The 12,618-nt window shown below is 42.0% G+C and overlaps 1 pseudogene; it reads right to left on the bottom strand.

Moving 5' to 3' along the window:
• The window catches only part of LOC114689557, a 36,394-nt pseudogene extending 27,160 nt beyond the window's left edge, over positions 1-9,234 (bottom strand).
• Between the last annotated feature and the right edge of the window lie 3,384 nt (positions 9,235-12,618).

Genomic DNA, 12,618 nt, shown 5'->3' with positions numbered 1-12,618 from the left:
TCCCATGCCTCTATATCCTCTCCTTATCACTGCAGCATCCCCCCCTCAAAAGGAAACTCCCTCAAAATTAATTAAAACAAAACAAAGTGAATAAAAATCCCACCTTGCTCCTCCTTCTTTTCTGTCTCTCCAAAACTCTTTATTCGTTCTAGTGGCATTGGGAGATGCAGTGTGTCAGGCAGTATACCCTTTTATCCAATTAGCCCCACCTGCAAATGTTCATTGCAATGAGTCATTGGTCTGGTTTAAGGCCTCTGTCACACCATCATCACTGGATCCTCATGGAAACTCTGAGCTGTTGCCCTGAGTCATGGGGATCCTGCATCTATCGTTCTGCAGGACCAGTCATTTCATATGCTCTATCAGGTCATAGATGGGGTAGATACTAGTGTGGGATGACCCAAGGCCCAGGACATGGGGCTGGGTGGTAGCTGATCTCATCAGTCTGGGCCTCTGGGACCACACCCCCCCGTGATATGTGGAGACAGCTCTCTTAGGCCCATGCCATTGGGGCCAGTTTCCCCATGCACATAGTGAGGGATGGGGCCATCTCTCCTGAGTTCAGGGGCCAGCTCTCCCATGAGAGGCAAGGCCAGCTCTCCTGCTGCAGTGTTCAGCGAGGGATTGGACCAGCTATCCCAGGCCAGTGAAGGCTGGGGCTGGTTAAGCATGGCCCCTTGGATTTCAGGACTCATGGTTCCTATCACCCCTTGTGGTAACACAGGCCATGGGCATCAACACAAGTTCCAGCTGCAGTAGGACCACAGACCCAGACATGGCTCTTGGCAGTAGCTTGGGCCAGATGCCACCATGACCTTGGTGGCAGCACAGAACAACCCAGGTCAGTATGGTCCTGGCGGCAGCATGGCTCTAAAATACCAACATGGTCTCAAGTGATTGGCCAGACCCTAGGTATCTCCACAGCCCTTGGTGGTAACAGGAGCCATGAACTCTGGCTGCAGTAGGACCACGGATCCAGACATGGCCCTCAGACAAGGACTCACCCTGGCCCAGACGACACCATGGCCATGAGTGCAGTGTAGTTCACTCAGAACATTGTGACCCTCAGCCACAGCCCAGCCCAGCATGGCCATGGGTTGTAGTCTAGATCCTGGGCATCTCTGTGGCCTTTGGTGGCAACTTGGGCCATGGACATCAACTCATCCTCTTAATGGTGTCTTTTGGAGTAATTTTTTAAAAATGTATTTTATTACATTTTTCTATTTGTGTTTATGGGAAGGCACATGGGGCCTGATGTGGGCCCCAGGAATTGAACTAAAATCATCAAGTTTGGTGATAGGTGCCTCTAACCATATCAGCGGATTGAGGGTCTTAAATGAAGCTAGCTGTATATATTTAATGATTGATGTTTTCTGTTTTTCTATTTAAGAAATGTTAGCATGTTCAGAGGTCACGAGATGTTTTTATGCTTTCTTCTCGAAGCTTTATTGTTTTACATTTCACATTTAGGTCTGTCAATCCCTTCAAGTTATTTTGTATAAGTAATGGAAATTAGAGGTTAAATCCATCTTTTTCTAGATAGTTATCCAGTGATCTAGTACTGCATAAGAGGGGAAACGGGATGACTCTTTCCCTTCCCAGTTGCCACAGCATAGTTTTTTTAAATTGGTGACCATAGTCGTGTGAATATTTCTGGGCTTTTTATTTTATCCCAGTGGTATATATAACCCATTGCCGGCAAATGTGGCTTTTAGAAAGAATTGATGTCTAGCTGTATAAAATTTCCAGATTTGTATTTTTGTATGTCTTTTGTATTTTTATGTAAAATTTCCAGAGATCTAAAAAAAATTTGCTAGAATTTTTGATTTAGAGTGTATTGAATTAACAGATGAATTTAGTGAGAGTGGACATCCTGGCACTATTTCAATCAGTGAATATTTACTTAGTTCTTCTTTAATTTCTCTTATCAGTGTCTTGTAGATTTTAGTTAGGTTCCCTAAGCAATGTTGTATGAATCCTAAATTGTCTTATAATAAAAACCTGGAGCCAGATATTGGGTAAATTCTGAAAGGTCTGAGGAAACAAGCCATAGCCACTTCTCACCTCGACAACTCCTCAGTTGAAAAGAGAAGATCCTGTCTCCATGAATCCTCAGACCAAATGCCTCTGAGTCCTCAGCTGAAAGGCCTAATTCCTGTCTCTTCCCACCTTATATTCCTTTTTCTGACCAGCCATATCACTTTCCTGTCTCAACTTTCCTATTAAAAGCATGTGACTCCTAAGTACTGGGATTAAAGTTCTGTGATCCCAAGTGCTGGAATTAAAGTGTGTGCCACCACTGCCTGGCTGTTTCTCTTGTAAACTGGACTAATCTCATACAGTCCAGGATGGCTTTGAACTCACAGAGATCCAGATGGACCTCTGCCTCTGCCTCCCAAGTGCTAGGATTAAAGGTATATACGACTACTGCCTGAAAATCTGGCTAACTCTGTGGCTGGCTCTGTTCTCTGATCTTCAGGCAAGCTTTATTTCTTAGATTACAAATACACCACAACACAAAGCTTGTGCATATTATGTCTTTTTTGCATTTTAAAAACTTATATTTAACAGACTATAGTTTGTAGCTGGAAGTGTACTGGTTGGCTGGTGGTTGGGACAAATCTCTCCCACTTTGTGTCCCCAAGTAAACACACAGCTCCCCTCCCTGAGTGTTCTCCATCCATAATATATATCTAGCCTTTTCCCCAGGCCACATGCAATTAGGACAGAGTTGCATATAACAGGTGATAGGGAGCTGCTAGATACTCAAATGAGGGTCTCATGACTCTCCTAACCCCTCCTTGAGGGAGTGTAAACAGTCAACAAGCCCAGCTGGGATGGTCTTTTCAAAGGTTTGCAGCTTAACTTCCCAAGTTGCTTGGCTCAGGAGTATAGTCTCCCACGTCATCCAGGAAGATATGAGGAGGCCCCATGCATGCTGTCACTGCCATGGGTTGTTCCGTGTCTTCCAGCCATGATGGGCTATACCCTTTAAAAACATGAGCTTAAATGATAATTTCTACTTTAAGGAGCACCTGCACCTTAAATTGTTCTATCACAACAATTTGGAATATTTTGCCTGTGCTATGAGTTCTGAAACTTTCTTAAATGTGATTTCATCATAGGCCAAATAAAAATTCTGGAAGTGTCTTAGAAGTTCAACCTAATTCTTTCATTTTATAGTGAGGAATTATGACTTTGGATGTCTAGTTAATTACGATTTAATTAGCAGGTAGTAATAAAAATTGAGTTTGGATAAATCCACAGCATAATTCATTGCCTATATGACTGTATGTACTCAAATAATATATCATATGCAAAATTATACTCATATAGATAATAGATCTACAAATGGGATCAATAGGATATTACTTCTAATATTACAGAGGGAGAAAAAAGATTTGTGACTTTGGATTAGGCAAATATTTCTTTAATTAAAAATTTAATATTAACTTTTTCTTTATTCTTGAGAATTTTACAATGAAACATGATCATGTCCAACCCCCACTTCTCCCCTTCAGTTCTTCCCCCAAACAGCTCCCTTCCTGCCTCTCTTTCCACTAAGTCCCATAGTGCTGCTCATGTGTTTATGGGTATGGCGTCTTTCACTGGAGCACGAGAAATCTTCAGTGGTCACACCTTCATTAAAGGAAGAAAAAAGAAGAGAAAGAAAGATTATCTCTCCTGCCAGCAGCTATCAATTGCCAATAGCACCTCAAGGTTAGAGCTGGCAGAGCAGGATCTCCTCCACCTGGCTTGAATGATCTTGAACATGTAACGACAGCCATTGGAAGTTCATGAGTATGATAGCCAGTCAAGTCTAGAAATTTTCATTTCACAGTGTTCCTCAAGTGATGTTGTTGTTGATTTGAGAAAGATACTACATTTAGGACTGAACCCTCAGTTTCTTATTCTCACTACTTCGATTAGTTATGCATCTGCTCATTAAATACTGCCCACTGCAACAAGAAGCTTCTCTGACAAAGATTAAGAGCAGCCACTGCCCTGGATCTCATCTAATCTGCTTCCTTGGTCTGCAGCTTCTGCTGAGCCCATGCACCTCTAGGCAAATATTTCTTATGCATGATGCAAACCATGAATGATAGTAGAGAAATTTAACTATTTTGCTATAGTTAACTATTTTTGATGTATTAAGGAAATGGAAAAAAAGAATGAGAGAAAATATTTTCAATGACATATCTGTTAAAGGTGTTCTATGCAGAATATGAAAGACACTCATATAATTAAATTATCACAAGACACACAATACAAGTAAAAATCATAAAAAAGTACTAGAGCAGATGCTATATCTAAAAAGATCTGCAAGTAATAAGCATATGAAAAATGCCCAACATCATTAGCATTTAGGGAAATTGTTAGTACAAATACCATTGCAAAATTTATTAATGTATGTAATCCAGGGCTGCTGATGTGGCTCAGTGGTAGAGTACATTACCTAAACACAAGGCCCTAAATTCAATCCCCGGGGCAGGGAGAGGGAGAGAGGGAGAGAGAGAGAGAGAGAGGGAAGGAGAGAGAGGGGGGGGAAGGTGGAGATGAAGAGAATGTGATGTATGCAATAAAGAAACCCAGGATGCTAAATGTTATTGGGGTTATAAGGAACCTGAAAGCATTGTTCATTGCTCATGAAAAGGAAAAGGTATAGTCACTTTGAAAAAAGAAATGAGCTAAAGACTTCCTAGAAAGCTAGTTAACCTAACCACCCTGCAATGTTTTTTTTTTTCCTGTATTTTTCCCTAAGAGAAATGAAATCATGGGTTCACAGAAAGACTTGTCTCTGATTGTTTCATGTTATTCATTATATCTTCAAGTTAGAAACCATCCATTCGATCTGTTGATTGGAAAACAAATTCAAAAGTGATACGTCTACACAATAGACAACCATTTAGCAAGGAAGAGCCAACAACTTTTACTTACAGCAATGTGTATGACCTTCATAACATACTGAGTCAAAATTCTAGAGACGGAAAGAGCCCTGGGAAAGAGAGAACCATCATTGGCTGCCTGGGCAGGAGTAGAAGGACTGATGGAGAGAGGACACCAGGGAACTGCTCCAGTGGGGGAAATGTTCTAAAGCTAGGTTGTGGCAATGACTGCACAATCTTTTAATTCATTAAAACTCATTTGATCCAGAAATCTCAGATGGGTAAATTTTTTGAGATGATAAATTATGCCTGATGGGATTGTTCAGTGAAGAAAAATCTCCGAGGAAGATGTTGTAGCAGAGAAAGAATAGCTGGGGAGGGCATCTTTCCTTTTCCTCCTCTTAGAGTAAGTAGGATTATTTTTTCTTTCTTTTTGAACAGGGCAGTTCCTGATGGTTGTTGGAGGGATTATTCCCAGAGCAGATGTACATTACAGCTCACGCTGAGTCTCTTCCCAGTGGAGACAGTTGCCAGCTATGAGTGAGACTCAGCTGGAGAAGGCTGAGTGAGGCTGCGGGGGCAGGCTCCCCTCAGGTTTTTCCTCTAATTACTCCAGCTGAGCACACAAGAAGAAAGGCAAAGCCACAGGGAAGCATATTAATTAAAATGTCTGCTTTTTGGTGGGCCATTGTCAGTTTCTTCATCTCTCTGAGGGTACAGTTGTGAGTGTACGCATATCCCCAGCATCGCTGCATAATGAGAGCATCCCACACTTTAATTTTCAGAAGCGCCACTTGGGCAGATTAAGATGCAGGATATCTAATTGCCAACTGGGGTCATCGAAGGAACAGTATCTACTTTGAAAATGAGACTATTGGGAACTGCCTTGAAGAACAGATTTTAGTAAGTCAATGAAGACTTCCTTCAGAGAGATGTCTGCAGATTTCTTGATGGTGCAGCTTGCTTAGACATGGCAAGGGACCATCTTGGCCCCTGAGCTTTTGGATGTCTGGCTGTATGTTAATCCACAGGAGTTATTCTGCAGGGAGGAGCCACACTCACTAGCTTTATTTCTACTATTCACACCTTCACTACCAATTAATAAAGAACAACAGCAACCTGCCTCTTAGAGGCTCAGAAGATTGCTGTGATCGATCTTACTCTGCTGCCATCATTAAACAGTTTTCTTTCTTCTTCCTTCCTTCCTTCCTTCCTTCCTTCCTTCCTTCCTTCCTTCTTTCTTTCTTTCTTTCTTTCTTCTTCTTTCTTTCTTTCTTTCTTTCTTTCTTTCTCTCTCTCTCTTCCTTCCTTCCTTTCTCTCTCTCTCTCTCCCCCTCCCTCCCTCCCTTCCTTTCTTTTTTTTCAATAAGGTTCATTTTTCCTTTTTTATTAATTAATTTTAATTTTCTTTTTTTTACCAGCTCTTATCACTGTTTCTTCTCACTCTTCTCTCCTCCCAATGCCCCTCACCCCAACCTTCTCTCCAATCCACTCCCTTTACCTTCTTTTCAGAAAACTGCAGGCTTCCCATATATATCCACCAGCCATGGCATATCAAGTTACAGCAAGACTAGGCACCACCTCTTCTATTAAGGTTGGATGAGGCAATCCAGCAGGAGGAAAGGTCCTAACAGCTGGCAACAGAGTCAGAGAGTGCCCCTGCAATCTCTGCCAGGAGTTCCACATGAGGACAAAGGCACACAACTGCAACACATGTGCAGAGGGCCCAGGTCAGTCCCATGTAGGTTCTGTGAGCCCCCATGAGCCCAGGTGAGTTGACTGTGCGTTGTCCTGTTGTGTTCTTGGCCTCTCTAGCTCACATAATCCTTCCTCCCCTCTTTCATAGGATTTCCAGAGGTTCACCTAATGTTTGGCTGTGGGTCTCTGCATCTGTTTCCATCAGTTGCTGAGTGAAGTCTCTTCTGATGACAATTGAGCTAGGCAACAATCTTTGAGTATAGCAGAATATCATTAGGAATCATTTCATTGACTCTTTTGTCTTTTTTGCCAATCACGTTTGGTTCCTATCCTAGGTTCTCTGGGCTGTTCAATCTGGGCCTTGGCCCTCGAGAGGTGAGCTCCCTCTCATAGTATGGGTTTCAAGCTAGACCAGCATTGCTTGGACACTTGCATAATTCTGTGCCACATTTGTCCCAGCATATCTTGTAGGCAGGACAAATTGTAGGTCAGAGTTATGTGGTGGGTTGGGGTCCCAATCTCTCCACTGGAAGTCTTTCTTGGTTACTGCATTCATAGCAGCTTTATTCACAATAGCCAGAAACTGGAAACAATCTAGATGTCAATTAAACAGTTTTCATTTGAAGAATGTTTCTCCCTGTCTTTTCATATGCAAAGCAAAAAACCACCTTAAAACAGAAAGGAAATCAACTTAACTCATTGTTATTGAGAGCATTTTTTTAATTTGATATTTTAATTTAAAGATTCCTCTGTCTATGATCAAAAGCTTCTGTTCCAGGGCCTGGTGTTGCTTTGTGTCCTTGAAAGGATACCTGTGGACCTCAGTTGGGGGGTTTAAACAGACACAGTCATGAATTGGGCTATTGTCTTGTGTTCTAACAGCATGTTTCCGTGGGCTTTGCTGAAAAGTGTGATGCACATGTATTCAGGTCACTTCATTGGCATAAATGCGATTGGATAGGTGATTGCAAATCTGTTTTAGCATTTCTCATTTCACTTTTCCTGTACTAGACTTGCTGAAGATTCCTTCATGAATGGCATATAACTATATGCTACTTCCTGAAGCAAAACCTCCTTTTTCTAGAGAGACAAGGAGGCTTCTTCTCTGTTCCAGAAACTCATTTATTCCCAATACCTTTCCTTAGTCTATTTATTCCCTCACTCATCCCAAAATCTTATCTGTTTTTTTAAGAGCAGTTTAAACTTTAATTGCTACGAATCTATCTCCCTGCAGTTCAACATAGACTACCATCTTCTGAATTCCTAAGCCTATAATTCATCTGTAGAAATAGATTTCAAAACTATAACAAACACTGATGATTTTTGACCAATCTTTTCTTAATCATCTAAGAACAATCATGTCTATTTTAGCATGGGCTAGTATGTGTTGAAGAGAGTCTCTGCAGGGTCTCTGGGAAGGTTATTGTTGGGTCCAGCTGCCAGGTGTTGAATTGGCCAGTTAGGACAACAAGGCTAGTTGAAAGGAACAATCAAGCCTTTATTGATTTACTCTGTCAGAGCATCCAAGAGGCAGAAAGTACAGCTGGCTTCCCATTACACTCCCTCCATGGAAGAGCATTGCAAAGGTCAGCAGATAAAGCGTGTATGGGCAAGGGTTTTTTGTTGTTGTTGTTTAGCATTTATTATTTATTTTAAAATGAAGAGTCCTGAGCAAAAGGCTCCTGACTTTTTTAAAATTTTTTTTATTCATTTTACATACCAACCACAGATCCCCCTCTAATCTCTCCTCCTGCTGCCCCTTCTCCCCCCAACCCCTGCTTTCCCTCTGACTCACCCCTACCCCTCCTCCAAAAGGGTAAGTCCTCCCATGAGGGGACAGCAAAGCCTGATATATTCAGTTGAGTAGGACCAAGGTGTCTGACCATAGGTAATGGGCTCCAGAAAGCCAGCTCATGCACCTGGGAGAGATCCTGATTCCCCTGCCTGGGGCCCCTCAAACAAACCCAGCTATACAATTGTTTCCTAGTATGCAGAGGGTCTAGTCCGGTCCCATGCAGGTTCCACAGCTGTCAGTCTAAAGTTCGTGAGTTCCTATGGGCTCCTGACTTTAAATGGATCCAGATGTTGGAGAAGAGAGAGAATGGGAACAGCTGAGAGAAGAAAAGAATCAGGCCAAGGTGGAGAAAATACGTTAGCCAAGGCCTTTGGTAAGGAGAGGTACCTACAAAATGTAGCAGCCAAAGCTCCTGATGTGTGTGTGTTGTGTGTGTGTGTGTGTGTGTGTGTGTGTTGTTTTGTCGGGGGTGGGGGGCTTGAATGTGTATGCCTGGATGAGAAATGCAGAGATACACATGCGTATGGCTGGCTTGACTGCATGGATGGTGTGCTTCAGTCCTTGACTACAAGTCACTCAGGAATTTGGAATGCATTGTATATGTATCATTTCTGAGACAGGGATGAAAGCTTACTCCATGGATCCTTGCAGTTGCTGATGGTTGTGTTTGAATGATCTCGGGTAGAATGCTGGCTTAGGGCTTGGCTGCTCAGCAGGTGCCACCTTGTCATCTACTTCTGTTAGGCTGGAATGCATCCCGATGGTTGGAATTTTGGCATCCAACCTGGGCCAAGGCATAATGTCACAGGCATTGTGTGGCTCTGGAGCTAACTTTATCTGAACCATCAATGACATGCCTCTGGACTTCCCCTTGTGTGAGAAGAAAGTCCTAATATTAAATAAAATTATGGGTGGCTGTGGGTTCTGACTGGGCATCAACATAGGGCCCAACACACCAAACAACAAAGGTAAATGACAGGAACAGACCTGTGGATGGTCATAGAAGACCCTGTAGCTGGTTAACTATAAACAGTAACCAGTTAAGTTGGAATCAACTAACAAACAAGTAGGCTGTGGCTAATTTTGTAGTGTGTCTGTTTTTTTTTTTTTCCTATAAATGCTGCCCATTTTTATTGTGGTTGGAGTTCTCATGACTTATTTTGGGTGTTTTGTGAATTGTTTTGTTTTCCTTTCTCACATAGACCAGTGTTTAATTGGTATAAGGAATTATCCTTTCAGTATATTTAAGCCATTATATGCATTTTTTTTTCTTGTAGTCTGAATTAATCCTTATTGATACAACATTTATCCATGTACTGGTTTCCCATATGATATAGCTGGTATGATCTAAACTAGTGTACTTGGGACTGGGGAGATGCCTTAGAAGTTAAGGGTACTTGTTACTCTTGCAAAGGACCCAGATTCTGTTTCAAATGCCCACATAGTGGTGCACATCTGTTTGTAACTCCAATTCCAAGGGATCTGACACTTTTCTGATTTCCAGGGCACCAGGCATATATATGGTGTACATACATACATGCAGGCAAAACAATTTTACACATAAAATAATCTAAATAAAAATTTTAATGTGCTTAATTGTACCCCAAAACACCAAATTTAGCCACCTTCCTTCACCATTCTCTCCTCTAATCTTAGTATACTTTATGGTAGATGATAAGCATGTTTTGAAGATATAAGGTTTTTTCCATAGTTAAGGCATAGGAGATGTAACTATGGAAGCCATAGGATCTTTAATTTTCGCCATACCTGAAGAGTTACACTGAGCAAAGTTCTTGTATTTTTTTTTTTTTCTAGACAGGCTTTCTCTGTGTAGCTTTGCGCCCTTCCTGGAACTTGCTTTGTAGACCAGGCTGGCCTAGAACTCACAGAGATCCACCTGCCTCTGCCTCCCGAGTGCTGGGAATAAGGCATGAGCCACCACCGCCGGGCAAGTTCTTGTTTTTAAAACCAATGATCAAGTACATTGGATTAAAAATCCCAGAGTGGGTTCTAGTGCTAGTCTCTGGTGAACTGCAGCACAGGCAGAGTCGTTTGCTACTGCAACACTCAGCACTGCTTTCCTCGGCATGCTTAGAAATGTGTGCAGGAGTATGTGCGCCCTGGAATGCGCGGGGAGATTTCAGCACAACCTTGGATGCTGGTCCTCACCTTCCACCTTGTTTGAGACAGGGTGTATAAACTGTTCACCACTGTGTATGCTAGGTTAGCCTGTGAGCTTCCGGGGACTCTCTTGTCTCTGTCTCCCAGCTCCCCTAGGAGCCCTGAGATTACAGATGCATACTGCTGTCTATGTCTCCCAGCTCCCAGGAGCCCTGAGATTACAGATGCACACTGCTGCATCTGGCTTTATGCAGGTTCTAGAGATTGGACTTCAAGTTCTCATGCTTGTTAAGCAAAGCACTTTACCCACTGCACTGGCTAGTTTTACGTCAACTTGACACAAGCTAAAGTCATTCGAGAGGAGGGGACCTCAGTTAAGAAAATGCCTCCATAGATAGGGCCGTAGGCAAGCCTATAAGGCATTTTCTTAGTTAGTGATTGATGGGGGAGGGCCCAGCCCACTGTGGGTGTTACCATCTCTGGGCTGGTGGTCCTGGGTGCTTAGGAAAGTAGGCTGAGCAACCATGATGAGCAAGCAGTAACTAGCACCCCTCCATGGCCTCTGTCTTAGCTCCTACTGCCAGGTTCCTGCCCTGTTTGAGTTCTTGTCCTGACTACCTTCAATGATAAACAGTGCTGTGGAAATATAAATCAAATAAGCCACTTCTCCCCCAGCTTGCTTTGGTCATGGTGTTCCATCACAGCATAGAAACCTTAACTAGGACACCCACTGGGCCCCGCTTCCCCCTCCCAAACTTTTCATGTGTATTAGATGACTTGGTTGAGCCAAATTCATGCTTCTCTGGTATAGAGAACAGAAAAGCATTTGCTCAGATGCTGATGATATAATTTTATGTTTTCCACCTTAGACTATCCTCCACAAACAGCAGTCCCGTGATATAATTCCTTTAAGTTACTTCTTTAAAATAGTTTTCTTATTCTAGGTGTATAGGTGTTTTACCTGCAGGTGTGTCTGTGCACCACGTGCGTGTAGTATCCATAGAGGCCAGAAGAGGGTGTTTGATCTCCTGCAACTGGAGTTAACTAATGATTGTAAGTCATCATGTAGGTGCTGGGACTCAAACCCAGGTTCAAGAGCAGTAAGTACTCTTAACTGCTGGGTCAGTTACTTCTTTTAATAAATTTGAGTAATTATTTCTAATAGCAATCCACTGGCATTTAATTGGTTAAGATGGAGAAATCCTATTTATATATTTCCCATGGGTTATATTTTGCTACAAGCTTGGAGGATTTGTTGGTAGAAAACTGCTTGAGATTCTGTCTTGTGTGGGCAGTGTATTGAGCTTTTTAATATATGTGTGCACATTTTCAGGTTATAATTATTGTAGATGTATTTTATATCACAAAATAATTCTGACAAGGATGACAGTAAGAGCTAAAATCCTAAGTGTTTTCTATGCAAGACAATGAGCTAGCTCATTATACACATGATCTTTAATTCTCACCACAGGTTAATAAAGGAAGTAGACTTTTTATAAAAAGGTTATTATGCATTATATTTTTTCTAGACTATTTTCTGTCTTTTTTCTCTCTTTTGCCTTAATTTTTTTTTTGAAATGAGATAGAGGAGTCTTTGTGTGTATATGGATATAAATAAAAAATATAAACATTGTCAACAGACACTAGAGGCACACCAACCTTTTTTATATGGGTTTTTAGACCTGAACATTGCTTTGGAAAGAATTTTCCTTTTTACCCTTGACAGATGAAGAAGGAAACCTAGAGAGAGGAACACCTTGCCAAGTTGTTTTTTGTGGCAGAGATGACAGGAGCTTATGGTTTCCACTTTATGTTGAACACTTTCTTCCCCTCAAGGTCTCAGACTCCTCCTTTGATACTCTTCAAGAACTTAACTGCTCAGTTCTCTTCCAGTCTCTTTAAGCCTTGAAGCACTGGGACAGATCTGGTGCAAGGAGCAAAGCTCAGGGCAAACTAGTTTTCAAACCTCCTGCCTGTGTGATATGCTGTTACCTGAGCCTCAAATGCCCATCTTGCAGTTGTTTTTAAGTGTGCAAGCTAGACCCACCTCCTCACGAAGCCTTGTGTGACCTGTTCTCTTTTTACAGGTGTCTCTCTTCCCTTAGCATTGACCCATTC

Source organism: Peromyscus leucopus, unplaced genomic scaffold (genome assembly GCF_004664715.2).
Source record: "Peromyscus leucopus breed LL Stock unplaced genomic scaffold, UCI_PerLeu_2.1 scaffold_131, whole genome shotgun sequence".
In the NCBI taxonomy this organism is placed as follows: Eukaryota; Metazoa; Chordata; class Mammalia; order Rodentia; family Cricetidae; genus Peromyscus; species Peromyscus leucopus.
The sequence above is the reverse complement of the archived record's forward strand: the minus strand, read 5'-3'. Positions and strand labels throughout refer to the sequence as shown.